Below are 21,401 nucleotides of genomic sequence, written 5' to 3' on the forward strand. Positions count from 1 at the left end.
GCTGAATTTTTTTTTTTTTTTAATTGAAGCGGGGTCTCACTCTGTCACCCAGGCTGGAGTGCAGTGGCACAATCATGGCTCACTGCAGCCTCGACCTCCTGGAACGCAAGCAATCCTCCTGCCTCAATTGGGACCAAAGGTGCATGCCACACAACAGGCTAATGTTATTATTATTGGTTTTTAGTAGAGATTGGGGGTTTCTCATTTTGTTACACAGGCTGATCTCGAACTCCTGGACTCAAGTGATTCTCCCACCTCAGCCTCCCAAAGTGCTGGGATTAGACGTGAGTCAGTGCACCTGGCCCCAAATGAGCAATGAAAATCTTGACTTTATGAAATTTTTTTTTTTTTTTTTTTGAGACGGAGTCTTGCTTTGTCGCCCAGGCTGGAGTGCAGTGGCACCATCTTGGCTCACTGCAAGCTCCGCCTCCTGGGTTCACACCATTCTCCTGCCTCAGCCTCCGAGTAGCTGGGACTACAGGCACGCACCACCACGCCCGGCTAATTTTTTGTATTTTTAGTAGAGACGGGGTTTCACCATGTTAGCCAGGATGGTCTCGATCTCCTGACCTCGTGATCCGCCCGTCTCGGCCTCCCAAAGTGCTGGGATTACAGGCTTGAGCCACCGCGCCTGGCCATGAAACTTATATTGAGGCTGGGCATGGTGGCTCACACCTGTAATTCCAGCACTTAGGGAAGCAGAGGCAGGATTCCTTCTTGGAAAAAAAAAAAAGAGAAACTTATATTGTAGTGGAACAAGTAGAGAATCAACAAATACAAAAATAAATAAATTCACATTGTGAAGAAATACACAGGTCAATGAAATAGAGTCATTTTAAGTAGGATGTTATTTAAAGTATTGTTTGTAGGATTTCCCGACCTCTGCACTATGGACATTTTGGGCTAGATAATTCTTTCTTGCAAGAGGCTGTCCTGTGTACTGTAGGATATTTAGTAATATTCCTAGAGGCATGTAGTGGCCTCTAACCGCTACAGGCCAGTAACAAATAATCCCTAGAGTTGTGACTATCAAAAAATCTTTCTAGACATTGTCAAATCTCTGGGGATCAAAATTACCCCTACTTGAGAACTATTGTGTTAAAGGGGTGCCTCTTTGAGTGAATGACATGAGCTGAGACCTAAAAGACAAGACAAAAATAAACCTTCAACACTAGTGAAGTATATTCCAGGCAGGAAAGTGGACAGCAGCACAAACAATGGGACCATAGTGGCCAAAGGTAATGAGTGAGGAGGGGAGTGACATATGATGAGATCGGAGAGATAGGCAAAGACATAATCATGTAGTTGCTTGGAATCATATAAGGAAACTTAGATTTCATTTTAAAGTAGTGGAGGCCATCAAAGTTTTGTGTGTTTTTATTTTGTTTTGTTTTTCTTGAGATGGAGTCTTGCTCTTGTCACCCAGGTTGGAGTGCAGGGCACAATCTCGGTTTACTGCAACCTCTGCCTCCCGGGTTCAAGCAATTCTCCTGCCTCAGCCTTCCAAGTAACTGGGATTAGAGGTGCATGCCATCACACCTGGCTAATTTTTGTTTTTGTTTTTTTTTTTTGTAGAGTTGTATTTTTTTTTTTTTTCACCATATTGGCCAGGCTGGTCTTGAACTCCTGGCCTCAAGACATCTGTTCGCCTCAGCCTCCCAAAGTGCTGGGATTACAGGTGTGAGCCACTCACTGCGCCCAGCCAACAAGCTTAGTTTATGTTTATGTTTTTGAGGAGCTGCCTTACTATTTTTCATAGTCTCATACCATTCTACTTTCCCACCAGTAATGTATGAGGGTTCCAATTTCTCTACAACCTCACCAATATTTCTTGTTTTCTGTTTTTTGGTAATAGCCATCCTGATGGGTGTGAAACGGTATCTCATTATAGTTTTTTGTTTTGTTTTGTTTTGTTTTTTTGAGACAGGATTTCACTCTGTCACCCAGGCTAGAGTATAGTGGCGTGATCAAGACTCACTGCAGCCTCCACCTCCCTCGCTCAAGTGATCCTCCCACCTCAGCCTCCTGAGTAGCTGGGGCACCAAGCACATGCCACCATGCCCAGCTAACTTTTATACTTTTTGTAGAGATGGGGTTTTGTCATGTTGCCCAGGCTGGTCTCCAACTCCTGGGCTCAAGCCATCCACCCATCTCTGCCTTCCAAAGTGCTACAATTACAGGCATGAGCCACCACAACTGGTTGACTTGTATAGTTCTTCATGGATTCAGAATATTAATTCATTATTCAATAGAAAATTTGCAAATATCCTATTTTGTGGATAAGATGGACGTTTTAAGATTTAGTGCCTGCTTAAGCAAATGCTGGGAAACAACTTCACCAAAACAAGCTCTAGCCTTGTTTCAGCTTGCTCCAGAGGTCTGGGTCGAGGTGATATTAAATAGTGGCTTAAAACAGTTCATGGTAGGCCGGGCGCGGTGGCTCAAGCCTGTAATCCCAGCACTTTGGGAGGCCGAGACGGGCGGATCACGAGGTCAGGAGATCGAAACCATCCTGGCTAACACGGTGAAACCCCGTCTCTATTAAGAAATACAAAAAACTAGCCGGGCGAGGTGGCGGGCGCCTGTAGTCCCAGCTACTCGGGAGGCTGAGGCCGGAGAATGGCGTGAACCCGGGAGGCGGAGCTTGCAGTGAGCTGAGATCCGGCCACTGCACTCCAGCCTGGGCGACAGAGCGAGACTCCGTCTCAAAAAAAAAAAAAAAAAAAAAGTTCATGGCTGGGCACAGTGGCTCACGCCTATAATCCCAGCACTTTGGGAGGCCGAGGCAGGTAGATCGCTTGAGTCTAGGAGTTCAAGACCAGTCTGGCCAACATAGCAAAACCCGTCTCCACTAAAAATACAAAAATTAGGCCTGGGACAGTGACTCATGCCTGTAATCCCAGCACTTTGGGAGGCAGAGGCGGGTGGATCACTTGAGGTCAGGAGTTCGAAACCAGCCTGGCCAACATGGTGAAACCCTGTATCTACTAAAAATACAAAAAAATTAGCGAGGTGTGGTGGCAGGTGCCTGTAATCCCAGCTACTTGGGAGACCAAGTCAGGAGAATCGCTTGAATCCAGAAGGCGGAGGTTGCAGTGAGCTGAGACTGCGTCACTGCACTCCAGCCAGGGTGACAGAGTGAGACTCCATCGCAAAAAGAAAAAAAAGAAGTACAAAAATTAGCTGGGAGTGGTGGTGCAGGCCTGTAATCTCAGCTACTCTGGAGGCTGTGGCACGAGAATTGCTTGAACCTGGGAGGTGGAGGTTGCAGTGAGCTGTGATTGTGCGGCTCTACTCCAGCTTGGGAGACAGAGAGAGACTCTCTCAAAAAACAAACTAACAACAAACAGTTCATATCTACTTCAGAGAACCCCCCTGAGAAGCTGGTTGTGTTTCAGATTTACCTCCTAGATATTTTATTTTCCTCCTTAAAGATCAAAGAAGGCAGAGGAAGCCATGAATGAGAGAGTCACGGTAAGGCTAGAAATAAAAGATGTCTTATTCTTATCACGACTGCACTGGATTATTCTCTTATTTTCTTTTCTTTTTTTTTTTTTTGAGACGGAGTCTCGCTGTGTCGCCCAGGGTGGAGTGCAGTGGCCGGATCTCGGCTCACTGCAAGCTCCGCCTCCCGGGTTTTTACGCCATTCTCCTGCCTCAGCCTCCCGAGTAGCCGGGACTACAGGCGCCCACCACCTCGCCCAGCTAGTTTTTTGTATTTTTTAGTAGAGACGGGGTTTCACTGTGTTAGCCAGGATGGTCTCGAACTCCTGACCTCGTGATCCGCCCGTCTCGGCCTCCGAAAGTGCTGGGATTACAGGCTTGAGCCACCGCGCCCGGCCTATTCTCTTATTTTCTAACTTAGTCTGTAAGTTTCTTGATAGCAGGTACTGCTATATAAATTTAAAACTAATATTCTATTCAGCACCTAGCACATTAGGTTTTACATAGTAAATGCTCAATAAATTATTGTTTATTGACGTTAGTTGATTAGCAATTCCTATAATTCTAGAAGATTGTCATGAAGTGGTCTATATTATTTCATATGAATAATAACAGATTGCATTCTTACTTGAATATTTGATATCAAATATTTTATAAAGTATTTATAAAATTATAAAATAAAGATATGCTATATAACTTATATTTTTCTTTCCTTTTTTTTTTTTTTTTTTTGAAATAAGATCTTACTCTGTCCCCCAAGGCTGGAGTGCAGTGGCACAATCACGATTCACTGCAGCCTCGACCTCCTGGGCCCAAGCAATCCTCCCACCTCAGCTTCCCAAGAATCTGGGAGTCTCTGGGACTACAGGAATGTGCCACCATCCCTGGCTAATTTTTTTGTAGAGATGGGATTTCGCCATATTACTCAGGCTGGTCTCGAACTCCTGACTCAAGCGATCTGCCCATCTCAGCCTCCCAAAGTGCTGAGATTGTAGGCGTGAGCCACCATGCCCAGCTAAAATTTATTTTTAAATTCAATAGACATGAGGGCCAGGTTCAGTGGCTCACGCCTATAATCCCAACAGTTTGGGAAGTAGAGGAGGGCAGATTGCTTGAGGTCAGTAGTTTGAGACCAGCCTGGCCAACATGGTAAGACCCCGTCTCTACTAAAAATACAAAAATTAACTGGGTGTAGTGTTGCGCACCTATATCCCAGCTACTAAGGAGGCTGAGGCACAAGAATCACTTGAACCTGGGAGGTAGAAGTTGCAGTAAGTCAAGATCGTGCCCCTGCACTCTAACCTGGGCAACAGAGTGAAACTATGTTTTGAAACAAACAAACAAACAAACAAAAAACAACTTTGTTAATGACTAGACCTGTGATAGATTGGGAGGATTCAAAGGTGGACAAGGCAAATCCTTTGAAGAATTTGCAGTTTCATAGTTAAGTAGACAATAAGCAGCAACCATGCCATGATAATGGAGTGCTATAATACAGGTAAGCACTGGGTGCCATGGAGCAGAACATAAGGAGCACCTAAGTCGGTTCGTAATCGGAAGAAAGGGAAGTTGGAAAGGTTCCTGAGCTGCTTCTTAAGAATAAGTATGGGCCGGGCACAGTGGCTTGCACCTGTAATCCCAGCACTTTGGGAGGCCGAGACGGATGGATCACCTGAGGTCAGGAGTTTGAGAACAGCCCTGCCAACATGGCAAAACCCCATCTCTACCAAAAATACAAAAATTAGCTAGGTGTAGTGACAGGTACCTGTAATCCCAGCTACTTGGGAGGCTGAAGCAAGAAGAATCACTTGAACCTGGGAGGGAGAGGTTGCAGTGAGCTGAGATCACGCTGCTGCACTCCAGCCTGAATGACAGAGTGAGACTGTCTCGAGACTGTCTCAAAAAAAAAAAAAAAAAAGAAAAAGTATGATCAGTTCTTATAAGTACAGAAATAAACTCTCGCATTTATAGTCAATTGCTTTTCAACAAATGTGCCAAGATAATTCAATGGGGAAAAGAAAAATCTTTCCAACAAATGGTGCTAGGGCAACTAAAACAATAAAAATCTTAGAAGAAAATATAGAAATACGTCTTTAGGAACTTGAGTTAGTTAAAATCTTCTTAGATATGAACCTAAAAGCACAAAGCAGCAAAATAAATAAAGTGAATTTCATCAAAATTAAAAACTTTTGTTCTTCAATGAAAGGCCTCTGGAAAATAAAGACACCTCTCAAAATAGGAGAAAATATCTGCAAATCACATTTTTTTTTTTTTTTGAGACAGAGTCTTACCCTGTTGCCCAGGCTGGAGTGCAGTGGTGCAATCTCAGCTCACTGCAACCTCCACCTCCCCAGTTCAGGTGATTCTCCTCAGCCACCTGAGTAACTGGAATTACAATCATGCACTACCACACTCGGCTAATTTTTGTATCTTTAGTAGAGATAGGGTTTCCTCATGTTGGCCAGGCTGGTCTCAAATTCCTGGCCTCAGGTGATCCGCCCACCTCAGCCTTCCAAAGTGCTGGGATTACAGGCATGAGCCACTGCACCCGGCCATGCAAATCATATATCTTAAAAGGGATTTATATTTAAAATATCTAAAGAGTCTTAAAACTCAATAATAAAAAAGACAACCTAATTAAAACATAGTAAAGGGAAGGATGAAATAAAATCATCTTTGTCACAGATGACATGATTATGTAGAAAACTGGAAATAAATGACGACAAAAAAAAAACACTTGGAACTAATAAGCAATTATAGCAAGTGATGATAGTTGCAGGATGCAAGGTTAGTATACAAAAGTCAGCCAGTTGCGGTGGCACGAGCCTGTAGTCACAGCTACATGGGAGGCAGAGGCAGGAGGATCACTTGAGCCCAGGAGTTCAAGGCTGCAGTAGGCTCCATGCGGTGGCTCATGCCTGTAATCCCAGCACTTCGGGAGGCTGAGGAGCACAGATCACTTGAGTCCAGGAGTTTGAGACCAACCTGGGCAACACAGTGAAATCCCGTCTCTACAAAATATATGAAAACTAGCTGGATGTGGTAGTATGAGCCTATAGTCCCAGCTTCTTGGGAGACTAAAGCGGGAGGATCACCTGAGCCTGGGAGGCGAAGGTTGCAGTGAACTGAGATTACACCACTGCATTCCAGCCTGGGCAACAGAGTGAGACCCCCATCTCAAAAAAAAAAAAAAAAAGGGTGCAGTGCATGATGATCACACCTATGAATAGCCCCTGCATTCCAGCCTGGGCAACATAGTGACACTGTCTCAAAAAAAAAAAAAAAAAAAAAAAAAAAGCCAATGGCTTTCCTATATATCAGCAATGAACAAGTGGAATTTGAAATTAAAAGCAAGTGCAGGCTGGGCGCCATGGCTGACACCTGTAATCCCAGCACTTTGGGAGGCTGAGGTGAGCAGATCACAAGGTCAGAAGATCGAGACCATCCTGGCCAACATGGTGAAACCCTGTCTCTACTAGAACACAAAAAAATTAGCTGGGCATGGTGGCATGCACCTGTAGTCCCAGCTACTTGGGAGGCTGAGGCAGGAGAACTGCTTGAACTCAGGAGGTGGAGGTTGCAGTGAACCGAGATCACACCACTGCACTCCAGCCTGGCAACAGAGCAAGACTCCGTCTCAGAAAAAAAAAAGAAGGAAAGAAAACACAATTTCATTTACATTAGGCACCCTCCAAAATGATGTTTTTCTCTCATATGGAGTTTCAGTCTTATTGCCCAAGCTGGAGTGCATTGGCACGATCTCAGCTCACTGCAACCTCTGTCTCCTGAGCTCAAGCGATTCTCCTGCCTCAGCCTGCCAAGTAGCTGGGATTACAGGCATGCACCACCACACCCAGCTAATTTTGTATTTTTAGTAGAGACAGGGTTTCACCGCCCTGGCCTCCCAAAGTGCTGGGATTACAGGTGTGAGCCACCAAGCCCGGCCTGAAATGTTTTTTTACAAGAGCACAAATCCACTTTTATTCATTGACTTTTCATTAGTTTAAATCCTTGAGGGGTACAGCATGAGGGTACAGCATCACTTGGATTCTGTGTCCAATAGCCTTAGCAGGAAGATTGCTTCAGAATTTGGCATGAACCATGCCACTGTTTCTGTGGGCCCGAGTTACCTTTCCCCAGATTACTCTTGTTTGGTTTGGTTTGCCGCCAGGAGTCACTTTGTTGTTCTTTGCTTTGTATACATAAGCACATCTCTTGCCCAAATAGAATTCTATTTCATCTCGGGCATAAACACCTTCAATTTTAAGAAAAGCTGTATGCTCTCTTTGGTTCCGGAGACTCTGCTTATAGCCAGCAAAAATGGCCTTGGACCACAGCCTTCCAGACATATTTTCTTTTAGAAGATTTGTTCCCAGCAGGATCCAAGATGGCGGGAAAAAACAAAATGAAATATTTTGATATAAATCTTTTTTTTTTTTATTTTGAGACAGAGTCTTGCTCTGCTGCCCAGGCTGGAGTTCAGTGGTACAATCTTGGCTCACTACAATCTCCGCCTCCTGGGATCAAGTGATTCTTCTGCCTCAGTCACCTGAGTAGCTGGGATGACAAGCACCTGCCACCACACCTGGCTAATTTTTTTTTTTTGTATTTTTAGTAGAGACAGGGTTTCACCATGTTTGTCAGGCTGGTCTCCAACACCTAACCTCAAGCAATCCACCTGCCTTGGCCTACCAAAGTGCTGGGATTATAGGCATACACCATCGCACCTGGCCTATATTTTGATGTAAATCTAACAAAATACGTTTAAGATCTAGGAGGAAAATTAAAAACTCTGATTTTAAAAAATCAAAGAAGAACCAAATAAATGGAGATATTCAATGATTGTAGGTAGGAAAACTCAATAAGACATCAGTTCTTCACAGCTTGATCTATAGATTTCAATATAATCCCAATCAAAATTCCAGCAAATGATTGTGTGGATATCAACAAACTAATTCTATAGTCAACACAATACTGAAGGAGAAGGCAAAGTTAGAAGACTGACAAAGTCAGAGGACTGATATTACCTGACTTCAAGACTTACTATAAAGCTACGGTAATTGAGACAGTGTAGTATTGCTGAGAGAACAGACAAATAGATCAATGGAAAAGAATAGAGACCAGAAAGAGCCGTGGCAGAAAAGTAGAGTGGGAGGGTGGTAGGATGGGGAAGGGAAGAGAGTGGAGAGGAGAGAAGGGTGGGTAGGGGAGGTGGAGGACAGATAGAAGATTCAAAATGGATGGAGAGACAATGCCTGGAATACAAACCAGGATGTGTTCTAGAGCACCTGTGGATAGGCTTGGAGAGCAGGCAGGACTCTTTTTCCTTTGAGACTGGGGAGAAAGATGGAGGCTGCTGGTAAGACAGAGGTAATTTGTTCAGAGGCAGGGCAAGAAGTTGAGGGAATCCCTGACTGATGTAACAAGTTATTCATCCAGCAAATGTTTATTGGGCAACATTTATGTGTCAAGCCCTAAGCCTAGTGCTAGAGATTTAGAGATGAATAAGACAAGGCGCTTGCTCTCTCAGAACTTAGAGTCTGGCCAGGCATAGTGGTTCGCGCTTGTAATCCCAGCACTTTGGGAGGCCAAGGCAGGCAGATCAGTTGAGGTCAGGAGTTAGAGACCAGCCTGGCCAACATGGTGAAACCCTGTCTCTACTAAAAGTACAAAAAATTAGCCAGGCATGTTGGCGTGTGCATGTAATTCCAGCTACTCAGGAGGCTGAGGCAGGAGAATCGCTCAAACCTGGGAGGCGGAGGTTGCAGTGAGTAGAGATTGTGCCACTGCATTCCAGCCTGGGCAACAGAGCAAAACTCTGCCACAAATAAAAAAAACTTAGAGTCTAATGGTCTTTCTTTCTCTTTCTTTCTTTCTTTCTTTCTTTCTTTCTTTCTTTCTTTTTTTCTTTCTTTTTCTTTCTTTCTTTCTTTCTTTCTTTCTTTCCTTCTTTTTCTTTTTTTTTAGAGAAGGTCTCACTGTGTCACCCAGGCTGAAGTGCAGTGGCGTGATCTGGGCTAACTGTAGTGATTCTAGTCTCAGGATACAAGACATCCTGGGGCTCAAGCAATTCTCCGACCTTGGCTTCCAGAATAGCTGGGACTACAAGCGCCACTGCACCTGGCAAATTTTTTTTTTTTTTTTTTTTTTTTTTTTTTTTGAGACGCAGTCTCGCTCTGTCGTCCAGGCTGGAGTACAGTGGCGCGATCTCAGCTTACTGCAAGCTCCGCCTCCCGGGTTCACCCCATTCTCCTGCCTCAGCCTCCTGAGTAGCTGGGACTACAGGCGCCTGCCACCTCGCCCGGCTAGTTTTTTTTGTATTTTTTAGTAGAGACGGGGTTTCACCGTGTTAGCCAGGATGGTCTCGATCTCCTGACCTCGTGATCCGCCCGTCTCAGCCTCCCAAAGTGCTGGGATTACAGGCTTGAGCCACCGCGCCTGGCCAACCTGGCTATTTTTTATAGAGACAGGGTCTCACTAAGTTGGCCAGGCTGCTCTCAAGCAATCTTCCTGGGCTCAAGCGATCTTCCTGCTGTGGCCTCCCAAAGTGCTGAGACTACAGGCATGAGCCACTGCACCCAGCCCTCTACTTTCTTTATGAAGAAGAAGATAAAGTTTTGCTGGAAGAAAGTATGTGGGAGAGGTAGGGGAATTGAGTAGAGTGGTGAATATTTAGAATACTTTTTCAGGAAATGGGAAATCAAAAATGAATAGGAAAATGTAAGAATTGCTGCTTGCCATGAAGTATCGAGATGAGAACAGATATGTTTATGGTAGTATGAATCCAAAAAGTTATGTTATTTTTTTCCTACTAAATTTCAGTAGCTCAGATGAAGTAGTAGAGGAGATTGAGGGATAGATTCATCTGGAATTGGAGGCTTATGAGGTAGTTGCAATAGAAGGACAAGGAAGAGAGAGTTGACAGTGCTGGCAAGAGAAGAAATGAACTGATAAACTACTGGATAGGGAATTAGTCTCTTCAGTTGGCAAGAAGCAGAGACGCCCTTAGTTCAGGTTATCACAAAGGCTGAGGTAGAAGATAATGACACTGAAATGTAAGGGAGGAAGCCCAGGAAACTTGCGCCACAGGCAGGCATTGGGGAGAAATGAAAAAATGCCTAGAATAGGATGCAATAGAAGTTCTATTCTATTGAATATAAGTTCACCCCAATGTCAGCTCTAATCATCTGGTTTGCTTCTACCCTCTCAGAAGTAAATGCTCATTTGCTCCTTTTTCCAGGAATTCTCCCATATTCATAACTCAGCTTCTTACTGTTTAGTTTCTCTCTCTCCTCTTTTGCACATACTTACTACTTTTCCCTGTTTGTATTAATTTTTCTGTGTCGTGCATCCAAATTCCCCCAAAAGAGGACTTGATTGAATCAGTTAGATTCATCCAATATGGACCACTTTAAAGACTTCTGGTCTCCCCTTGTGTTTAGCCTATAAATGTTTATCTTCTGCTATTTTATAGATTTCTGATCTAGTCAGCCACAACCAGGGTAACACAATGATGGTGCCAGAAAAACGTCCCAACCCAGACTCCAAAAGAGGGGTTCTTGGATCTCATGCAGAAAGGAATTCAAGGTGAGTCACAGAGTGCAGCAAGAAGAGATAGTTTATAGAAAGCTACTCAGTTACAGAGTAGGGCATCGTTAGAAAGCAAGCGAAGGAATGAGCACTGTCTTTGTTTTGTTTTGTTTTTGAGACAGAGTTTCACTCTTGTTGCCCAGGCTGGAGTGCAATGGGGTGATCTCAGCTCACCGCAACCTCCGCCTCCCGGGTTCAAGCGATTCTCCTGCTTCAGCCTCCTGAGTAGCTGGGATTACAGGCATGCGCCACCATGCCTGTAGAAATATACCATGCCTGTATTTTCACCTGCTAATAGAAAATAGCTCGGCTAATTTTCTATTTTTAGTAGAGACAGGGTTTCTCCATGTTGGTCAGGCTGGTCTCAAACTCCCGACCTCAGGTGATGTGCCTACCTCAGCCTCCCAAAGTGCTGGGATTACAGGTATGAGCTACTGTGCCCAGCCTCTTTGTTTTAAACTCTTCTTATATAAAGGTCTTATCTATGTAAAAGCTAAGCTATGCCTACATGCGGGTAGGCTGACAGCATGACAACATTTATTACTTTGTTGATTTAAAGAAAGTTATCCTTGGCATTTTAGTGCGTAAGTACATCAAAGCATAACTATAATCATCTTAAAAGCATATATTGTTATGCGATATCGGGACATCTGGACATTCTGTGGCTGCAGGAGTTTGTCCTTGCAGGCATTATCAAGCTGCTTTCTTAGCTGTAAACATCTTGTGACCATGGGTCATAAACTGGTGAGGAATGTGCCTTGCTAGCTTTTAGATGGAGTTTATTTTAAAATGGTGTCAACCTTGCTCTCTGATATTCCTGTTTCCCTAACAATTATATAACTTACAGCATGGCCACCCCAGCCTACTTTTCTCAGACAGGAATTGTGAGTAGAGTTTCATGGACCATGGAGGACTGCATCATAGAAAAGGAAAGAAAAGCAGGAGGGGGATTGATGGCCAGGTGTGGTGGTGTGTGCCTGTAGTCTTAGCTACCCCAGAGGCAGAGGGGGGAGAATCACTTACACCTGGGAGGTGGAGGCTGCAGTGAACCCTGATCACGCCACTGCACTTCAGTCTGGGTGATGGAGCAAGACTCTGTCTTTAAAAATGTGACATATATAGCTCCATAATCTTAAAGAACCGGAGTATTAGGAGTGGGGAAATGAAAGAGCTAGAAGGAACGATAAGGAATTTCAGATTGTTAGAAGGGTGAAAATAATGGGATGGTATAAGCCAAAAAAATGTTGAGGACAGAATCTTAGGTGGCTCATCCACATGAATAAAGTTACACAACCTAGAAGATGACAGATGCTAGGTTGAAAAAAAAGCCAGATTATCAAAGTTTGCAACAAATGTGGAGGCATGTCTTGGAAGTCAGTACAAAACAATGATCAGGAGAGATAAAAGATAAGATGAGGAAAGCGTGGACTGCAAAGTGTAGTGGTTGAAAATGCATCTGAGGAATGATGACATAATCTCTCATCCCCAGGATGCAGGGGACATGAGGGAATGCATAGGGAAACATGTATGTTACGTAAGACAAAATTAATGCCTAGTGTATATTAGAAGGTGCAGTAATCTATAAAGTAAGTATATAAGACACAGAAAGTACCATTCTATTGTTTTGTTTCACAGCTTTTGTCTGAAATGAGTGTATGTGATATAAGAAACATTAAATTGACCAGGCGCGGTGGCTCACACCTGTAATCCCAGCTCTTTGGGAAGCAGAGGTAAGTGGATCACCTGAGGTTGAGAGTTCCACACCAGCCTGACCAACATGGAGAAACCCTGTCTCTACTAAAAATACAAAAAAATTAGCCTGGGGTGGTGACGCATGCCTGCAATCCCAGCTATTCAGGAGGCTGAGGCAGGAGAATCGCTTGAACCCGGGAGGCAGAGGTTGCGGTGAGCTGAGATCACACCATTGCACTCCAGCCTGGGCAACAAGAGCGAAACTCCATCACAAAAAAAAAAAAAAAAAAAAAAAAAAATTAAATTTTAAAATTAATGTTTATTTTGCTAATAGTGTTAGAGATGAGGTAATTAAGCATCCTCATTTTACAGAAAGTTTCAAAAGGTTTAGTGATTTCCTTAAGGCTGCCCAGGCTGGAGCGCAATGGCGCGATCTCAGCTCACCCCAATCTCCGCCTCCTGGGTTCAAGTGATTTTCCTGCTTCATCCTCCTGAGTAGCTGGGATTACTGGAATTTAGAAGTTTTTTTTGTTTTGTTTGTTTGTTTGTTTTAGACGGAGTCTCGCTCTGTCGCCCAGGCTGGAGTACAGTGGCGCGATCTCCACTCACTGCAAGCTCCGCCTCCCGGGTTCATGCCATTCTCCTGCCTCAGCCTCCCGAGTAGCTGGGACTACAGGCACCCGCCACCGCGCCCGGCTAATTTTTGTATTTTTAGTAGAGACGGGGTTTCACCGTGTTAGCCAGGATGGTCTCGATCTCCTGACCTCGTGATCCGCCCGTCTCAGCCTCCCAAAGTGCTGGGATTACAGGCGTGAGCCACCGCGCCCAGCCTAGAAGTATTTTTTAAGCACCTTGGGATTACAGGCATGAGCCACCACGCCCGGCCTAGAACTTAGAAGGATTTTATGGGGAGGATGACATTGTTGGCCCAGATCTGTTAAACTGTTAAAGTGTTAAAGTTTGATTTGAATTTTTTTTTTTTTTTTTTTTTTTTTTTTTTTGAGATGGAATCTCACTCTGTTGCCCAAGCTGGAGTGCAGTGGCGCAATCTCGGCTTACTGCAACCTCCACCTCCCGGGTTCAAGCCCAGATTTTTGTGCCTCAGCCTCCGGAGTAGCTGGGACTATAGGCAGGTGCCACCATGACAGGCTAATTTTTGTATTTTTAGCAGAGATGGGGTTTCGCCATGTCGTCCAGCCTGGTCTCACTTAGCCAGGCTGGTTTGACCATGTTGGCCAGGCTGATCCTGACCTCAGGTGATCCCCATGCCTTGGCCTCCCAAAATGCTGGGATTACAGGCATGAGCCACTGCGCCTGGCCTCTGTTTGTTTGTTTGTTTGTTTGTTTGAGACAAGTTCTCACTCCGTTGCCCAGGCTGGAGGTCACTGGCACCATCACAGTGCATTGTAACCTCAACCTCCCTGGCTCAAGTGATCTTCAAGTGCCTGGGACTACAGGCATGGGCCACCACACTCAGCTCATTTTTATTTTGTAGTGATGGGGTCTCCCTGTGTTGCCCAGATTGGTCTAACTCCTGGACTCAAGTGATTCTCCTGCCTTGGCCTCCCAAAGTGCTGGTACAGGCATGAGCTACAGCACCTAGTCCTCTTTCTTTTCTTCTTTTTTTGTTTTTTGTTTTTTTGAGACAGAGTTTTGCTCTTGTCACCCAGGTTGGAGTGCAATGGCACAATCTCGGCTCACTGCAACCTCTGCCTCCCAGGTTCAAGCAGTTCTCCTGCTCAGCCTCCTGAGTAGCTGGGATTACAGGCGCCTGCCACCGTGCCTGGCTAATTTTTGTATTTTTAGTAGAGACAGGGCTTCACCAACTTGGCCAGGCTGGTCTTGAACTCCTGACCTCATGATCCACCTGCCTCGGCCTCCCAAAGTGCTGGCATTACAGGCATAATTTTTGTTTTGTTTTTGTTTTGTTTTGTTTTGTTTGAGATGGAGTCTCATTCTGTCGCCCAGGCTGGAGTGCAATGGCACTCTCAGCTCACTGCAACCTCCGCCTCCCGGGTTTAAGCGATTCTCCTGCCTCAGCCTCCCGAGTAGCTGGGACTACAGGTGCCTGCCATCATGTCCAGCTAATTTTTTGTTTTTTTTTTTGTAAAGACGGGGTTTCACCATGTTAGCCAGGATGATCTCTATCTCCTGACCTCGTGATCGGCCCACTTCGGCCTCCTAAAGTGCTGAGATTACAGGCGTGAGCCACCGCGCCCGGCCCAATTTTTGTGTTTTTTTGGTAGAGATGGGGTTTCGCCATATTGTCCAGGCTGGTCTCAAACTCCTGACCTCACGTGTTTGGGAGGCCTGCTTCAGCCTCCCAATATTTTTTTCTTAATAAACTTCCTTGTAAACCAGAGTACGGTTCTCAAGGCCAGCTCCAGCTCCACTCCTAATATTCTAGTTCTGAGTAGTTCCAGCTACTGAAGACTGTGGTGGGGGAATCCCTTGAGGCTATGATTGCATCACTGCACTCCAGCCTGGGTGACAGAGTGAGACCCTATCTCAAATAAATAAATAAATAAATAAATAAATAAATAAATAAATTTCCTTGTAGCAAAGAGACACAGTCGGAATCAGTCTAATGATCTTCAAGCTGTTTATAAAATTAGGAGCTCCATAAGTATTGTGGTTGATGATTATGGCATTTCTCCCATGGAAGGCGTATTTTAAAGTAATGGTTGACGAAATACATCTCCCTTTCTCTTTCACTTTCCTCCTCTACACGTGCAACTCTTGGATGACAACTAAGCCAATCACTATATCTCATATTCCTTTAACTCCTCTCACTCCCAGATTGGTTCAGGAACAGGAATGTAATCATATGACCCAACTAAGGATATTCAATGCTAATAAGATTAAGTTTTTGGAACTTTTTTCCAGCTATCAGGAAAATTGAGTCTCTTTTCTACTGGATGGAAGTACATAACTTCAGGACCTATTAGCAGCCAGCTTGGCACCATGAAAGGAAAGCCAGACCAGAAACAGAGTCATCACCAAGAAAGAAGATGTCATTTGAACCCTGGATCAAGTTTCTTCCAAGAAGAAGCAAGAAACTGTTTGACTGGCATATGAGCAATAATAAACTCTTTGTTGTTGTTGTTGTTGTTGTTGTTGCTGCTGTTAAATCAGTTCTGGTTGGCTTTTCTATCATTTGTAACATACAGTCCTAATACAGATAAGTTCTGGTATACAAAAACATAGTAACCATGTTTCTTTCTTTTTTTTTTAAGATGGAGTCTCACTCTGTCACCCAGGCTGGAGTGCAGTAGTGCAATTTCAGCTCACTGCAAACTCCGCCTCCCAGGTTCAAGAGATTCTCCTGCCTCAGCCTCCTGAGCAGCTGGGATTATAGGCACGCACCACCATGCCAGCTAATTTTTGTATTTTTAGTAGAGATAGGGTTCCACCATGTTGGCCAGGCTGGTTTCAAACTCCTGACCTCAAGTGATCCGCCCACCTCAACCTCCCAAAGTGCTGGGATTACAGGTGTGAGCCACCACACCTGGCTGTAACCATGTTTCTTAATACAAGTCTGCATTGCAACTAGCTATATACAAAGATACAGTTTTAAACTGTGATTTTTGGAATTCTTGAGACTCTTAACATGCCATCACTCCACTTCACACTTTATTTGAAAACCATCAAAAAGAAAAATAAAGGGCCATGTCTTAAATACAGGTTTAAAAAATCTATTCAAAAATAATTTCCTCTTAATAAAATGGAAATCACTATATCCCAAAGTCAATTCAATTGTTGCAACAGATAAAGGATTTCTTTCCCTTTTCTTTTCTTATTTTTTTGAGATGGAGTCCTGCTCTGTCACCCAGGCTGGAGTGCAGTGGCGTAATCTTGGCTCACTGCAAGCTCTGCCTCCCGGGTTCACGCCGTTCTCCTGCCTCAGCCTCCTGAGTAGCTGGGACCGCAGGCGCCCACCACCGCGTCCGGCTAAGTTTTTGTATTTTTAGTAGAGACGGGGTTTCACCGTGTTAACCAGGATGGTCTCAATCTCCTGACCTCATGATCCACCCGCCTCAGCCTCCCAAAGTGCTGGGATTACAGGCGTGAGCCACCGCGTCCGGCCTCCATTTTCTATACTTTGCTTTCACCCAAACTTAGATTCAAATTTAAACACAGATGTTTTAAGTGGTACATTAAAATACTCTTCATATTTGCTAAGATAGATAAAATGAATCTCTGACTTCCCATATAGTACTATGCTTGTTTTATGCAAAAACTGGAAATGAAGAAGTAAAAAGTGGTTTTAAAAAATGTGATATAGGTAGGTCTTAAATAAACATTGTTAAGCTGAGTAGTATAATATAGTAAGTATCATAAAAGGGATATAAGCAAAATGTTTTTGGAAGCCCAGAGAAGGGTAAAGTAATGCTGGCACAGTCAGAGAGGAAGTGACATTTGAGCTATGCTAAAAGATTGAGAAGGAATTTGCCAGGCAGAGAAGAAAATAGTCATACTATACAGGAGGAAGAGTTACGGCATTTTCAAAGTCTGTTACGTAGTAAACTTTTCTCTGTCTGTCTTAGAAGCTAACAACTGAAAAATTACCTACTATTATTTGGGTCTGGCGTTGATGACTGTGAAGGCAATGTAGAAAATAAAGATTGGAAGCTGCTATCCCTTTTATGACCCAGTCTCTGAACTCAAACACCGTCACTTCTGCTGTATTCTTTGTATTACAAGCAAGTCACTTTGTATTACAAGCAAGCCCACACTCAAGAGGAGTGGGATTAAACTCAGTCACTTAAAGGGAGGAGTATCAAAAATGTCTGTGGACATATTTTAAAACCACAACAAATATCTAGCATACTGTTGCTCCTTGAGGGTAATCTTGGACACTCTTTTCTTCTCTATTAATCTTTTTTTCTTTCTTTCTTTCTTTTTTTTTTTTTTTTTTTTTTGAGACAGACTCACTCTGTTACGCAGGCTGGAGTGCAGTGGTGCAATCTTGGCTTACCTCAACCTCCACTTCCCTGTTCAAGCCATTCTCCTGCATCGGCCTCCCAAGTAAGTGGGATTACAGACATGCACCACCAAGCCCAGCTGATTTTTTTGTATTTTTAGTAGAGACGAGGTTTCACCGGGTTGGCCAGGCTGGTCTCAAACTCCTGATCTCAAATGATCCACCGTCCTCAGCCTCCTAAAAAGCTGGGATTATAGGCGTAAGTCACTGTGCTCAGCCTGTTTTATTGTGCTTTGGTTTGTTTTTTGAGACAAGGTCTCAATCCATCAGTGGTGTGAGCCACCGTGCCCACCTATTTATTTATTTATTTGTTCTGAGACGCAGTCTCGCTCTGTCACCCAGGCTGGAGTGCAGTGGCATGATCTTGGCTCACTGTAACCTCTGCCTTCTGGGTTCAAGCGATTCTCCTGCCTCAGCCTCCCAAGTAGCTGGGATTACAGGCGAATGCGCCACCACGCCCGGCTAATTTCTGTACTTTTAGTAGAGACGAGGTTTCACTATGTTGGCCAGACTGGTCTCAAACTCCTGACCTCAAGTGATCTGCCCATCTCAGCATCCCGAAGTGTTGGGATTACAGGCGCGAGCCACTGTGCCCAGCCTTCTCTATTAATCTTTATTTTCTTTCAAGCCTGGTCTTCCATTAGCTTTCCTCTTCTTAGTAAATGACACTACCTCCACTTAGTTACTAAAAGCCACAGTCATCCTTGATGCTTTTCTTTTCCTCAACCTCCATTCCCTAATAAATCCATCAGCAAAGATAAAGTATATACCATGTTCCTTGATATCTGTGGGGGACTAATTCCAGGTACCCCTTGGATACCAAAATCCATGGATGCGCAAGTCCTCCATACAAAATGGCACAGTATTTGCATATAGCCTACACATATCCTCCCATATACTTTAAATTATCTTTAGATTACATATAATACAATGTAAATGCTATGTAAAAAATTGCTATTTACAAGCATTGTTTACAGAGTAATGACAAGAAAAAAAATTCTGTACATGTTCAGTACAGATGCATTTATCCATTAAAAAAATTTCCATTCACAGTTAGTTGAATCCACGGATGCAGAACCCACAGATATGGAGGGTCAACTGTATATGTCATTTGTTTATTCCATCTTCCAGCCATTAATCCATGCCACCATGAACTCTTGCTTACTTCAGTGGCCTCATAACTTGTCCTCTTCTACCTTTGCCTTCCTACTGTCCATCTCTACACCCCAGCCACCTTTTTTTTTTTTTTTCAGAGACAGGGTCCTCCTCTTTTGTCCAGGCTGAAATACAATGGCAAAATCATAGCTCACTGCAGCCCCAAACTCCTAAGCTTAAGTGATCCTCCCACCTTAGCCTCCAGAGTAGCTAGGATTACAGGGGCACACCACTATGCCTGATTAATTTTTTTTTTTTTTTGAGACGGAGTCTCGCTCTGCCGCCCAGGCTGGAGTGCAGTGGCCGGATCTCAGCTCACTGCAAGCTCCGCCTCCCGGGTTCACGCCATTCTCCTGCCTCAGCCTCCCGAGTAGCTGGGACTACAGGCGCCCGCCACCGCGCCTGGCTAGTTTTTTTTTTTGTATTTTTTTAGTAGAGACGGGGTTTCACCGTGTTAGCCAGGATGGTCTCGATCTCCTGACCTCGTGATCCGCCCGTCTCGGCCTCCCAAAGTGCTGGGATTACAGGCTTGAGCCACCGTGATTGATTTTTTTAATTTTTTTTTTTTTTTGAGACGGAGTCTCGCACTGTCACCCAGGCTGGAGTGCAGTGGCGCGATCTCAGCTCACTGCAAGCTCTGCCACCTCCCAGGTTCACGCCATTCTCCTGCCTCAGCCTCCCTAGAAGCTGGGACTACAGGCGCCCGCCACCACACCCAGCTAATTTTTTTGTATTTTTAGTAGAGACGGGGTGTCACCGTGTTAGCCAGGATGGTCTCGATCTCCTGACCTCGTGATCCACCCGCCTCGGCCTCCCAAAGTGCTGGGATTACAGGCGTGAACCACCGTGCCCGGCCTAACTTTAAAATTTTTAATTCTTATTTAATTTAAATTTAAATTTAATTTAATTTAACTTATTTATTTATTTTTGAGACAGGATCTGGCTATGTCACCCAGGCTAGAGTACAGGGGCGTTATCTCGGCTCACTGCAACCTCCGCCTCCTGGATTCAAGCAGTCCTCCCACCTCAGCCTCCTGAGTAACTGAGACTACAGGCGCATACCACCACACCTGGCTAATTTTTGTATTTTTTTCATAAAGAAGGAGTTTCACCATGTTGGTCAGACTGGTCTCTAACTCCTAAACTCAAAAAATCTGCCCACCTCAGACTCCCAAAGTGCTGAAATTACAGGCATGAGCCACCACTCCTGGCCTAATTTTTAAATTTTTTGTACAGATGAGATCTCACTATGTTGCTGACCATAGGTGTGAGCACCAGTTTAGACTGGCCAGCCAGCGTTTTTTGTTGTTGTTGTTGTTGTTTGTTTGTTTGTTTTAAGACAGCCTCTCACTCGTTGCCCGGACTGAAGTGCAATGGTAAAATCATAGCTCATTGCAGCCTCAAATTCCTAAGCTAAAATCTTCCTACCTTAGCCTCCGAAGTAGCTGAGACTACAGGTACATGTTACCACACCTGGCTAATTTTTTTTTGTAGAGACAGGGTTTCTTCATGTTACCCAGGCTGGCCTTGAACACCTGTGTTCAAGTGATTTGTTTACCTCGGCCTCCCAAAGTCCTGGGATTATAAGCATGAACCACTGCATCTGGCCCAGCCGGCCACCTTTTATTAAGCATGTACTTTGTGCTTTGCAGAACAATAAGTAATTTGCATGTATCATCTAATTTAATCCTCACACCCATCTGAGAAATAGTTATTACTATTTAACACCCTTGCTTAAAAACCTGTTTTCACTATTATAAAGATAATGCATCTTCACAAATATATTTTTTCCTTCTCCTGTTAAAATTATTTTTCTTAGGATAAATTTTCCAAAGCAGAATTACTAGGTTAAAGAATATAAAGTTTTTTTTTTTTTTTTTTTTTTTTTTTTTTTTGAGACGGAGTCTCGCTCTGTCACCCAGGCTGGAGTGCAATGGCCGGATCTCAGCTCACTGCAAGCTCCGCCTCCCGGGTTCACACCATTCTCCTGCCTCAGCCTCCCGAGTAGCTGGGACTACAGGCGCCTGCCACCTCGCCCGGCTAAGTTTTTGTATTTTTAGTAGAGACGGGGTTTCACTGTGTTACCCAGGATGGTCTCGATCTCCTGACCTCGTGATCCGCCCATCTCGGCCTCCCAAAGTGCTGGGATTACAGGCTTGAGCCACCACGCCCGGCCATATAAAGATTTTAAAGCCACCAATAACCCTTTTTCTATTCTTACTTGGAGGACTTATCAGTTCTCTTTCTTTATGTTTAATTTTTCACAGTGGTGGGAGGTGGTCCTCCATTTTCTGATGTCCTGTCCATGAGTAGATACATGTTCCTGGAAAAAAGTCTAGAATAGTAGTTCTCAAGTTCAACTGCACATTACAATTACCTAGGGAGCTGTTAAAAATACCAATGCCAAGGACCCTAGATGTTCTGATTTAATTAGTCTAGAGGAGCATGAGCATGGACTTTTCTTTTTTTTTTTTTTTTTTTTTTTTTTTTTTTTTGAGGCAGAGTCTCACTCTGTTGCCCAGACTGGAGTGCAATG

At 44.1% G+C, this 21,401-nt stretch overlaps 1 protein-coding gene and 1 pseudogene across 1 annotated transcript in view; one reads left to right on the plus strand and one right to left on the minus strand.

Annotated features, from left to right (window-relative positions):
* TP53I13 (tumor protein p53 inducible protein 13) overlaps positions 1–21,401 on the plus strand; it is a 343,577-nt gene that overhangs the window by 94,106 nt on the left and 228,070 nt on the right. The window lies entirely within an intron of this gene.
* LOC126938279 (60S ribosomal protein L35a-like) lies at positions 7,443–7,793 on the minus strand (annotated as a pseudogene).

The sequence above is a fragment of the Macaca thibetana genome, chromosome 16, assembly GCF_024542745.1.
Source record: "Macaca thibetana thibetana isolate TM-01 chromosome 16, ASM2454274v1, whole genome shotgun sequence".
NCBI classification, from domain to species: Eukaryota; Metazoa; Chordata; class Mammalia; order Primates; family Cercopithecidae; genus Macaca; species Macaca thibetana.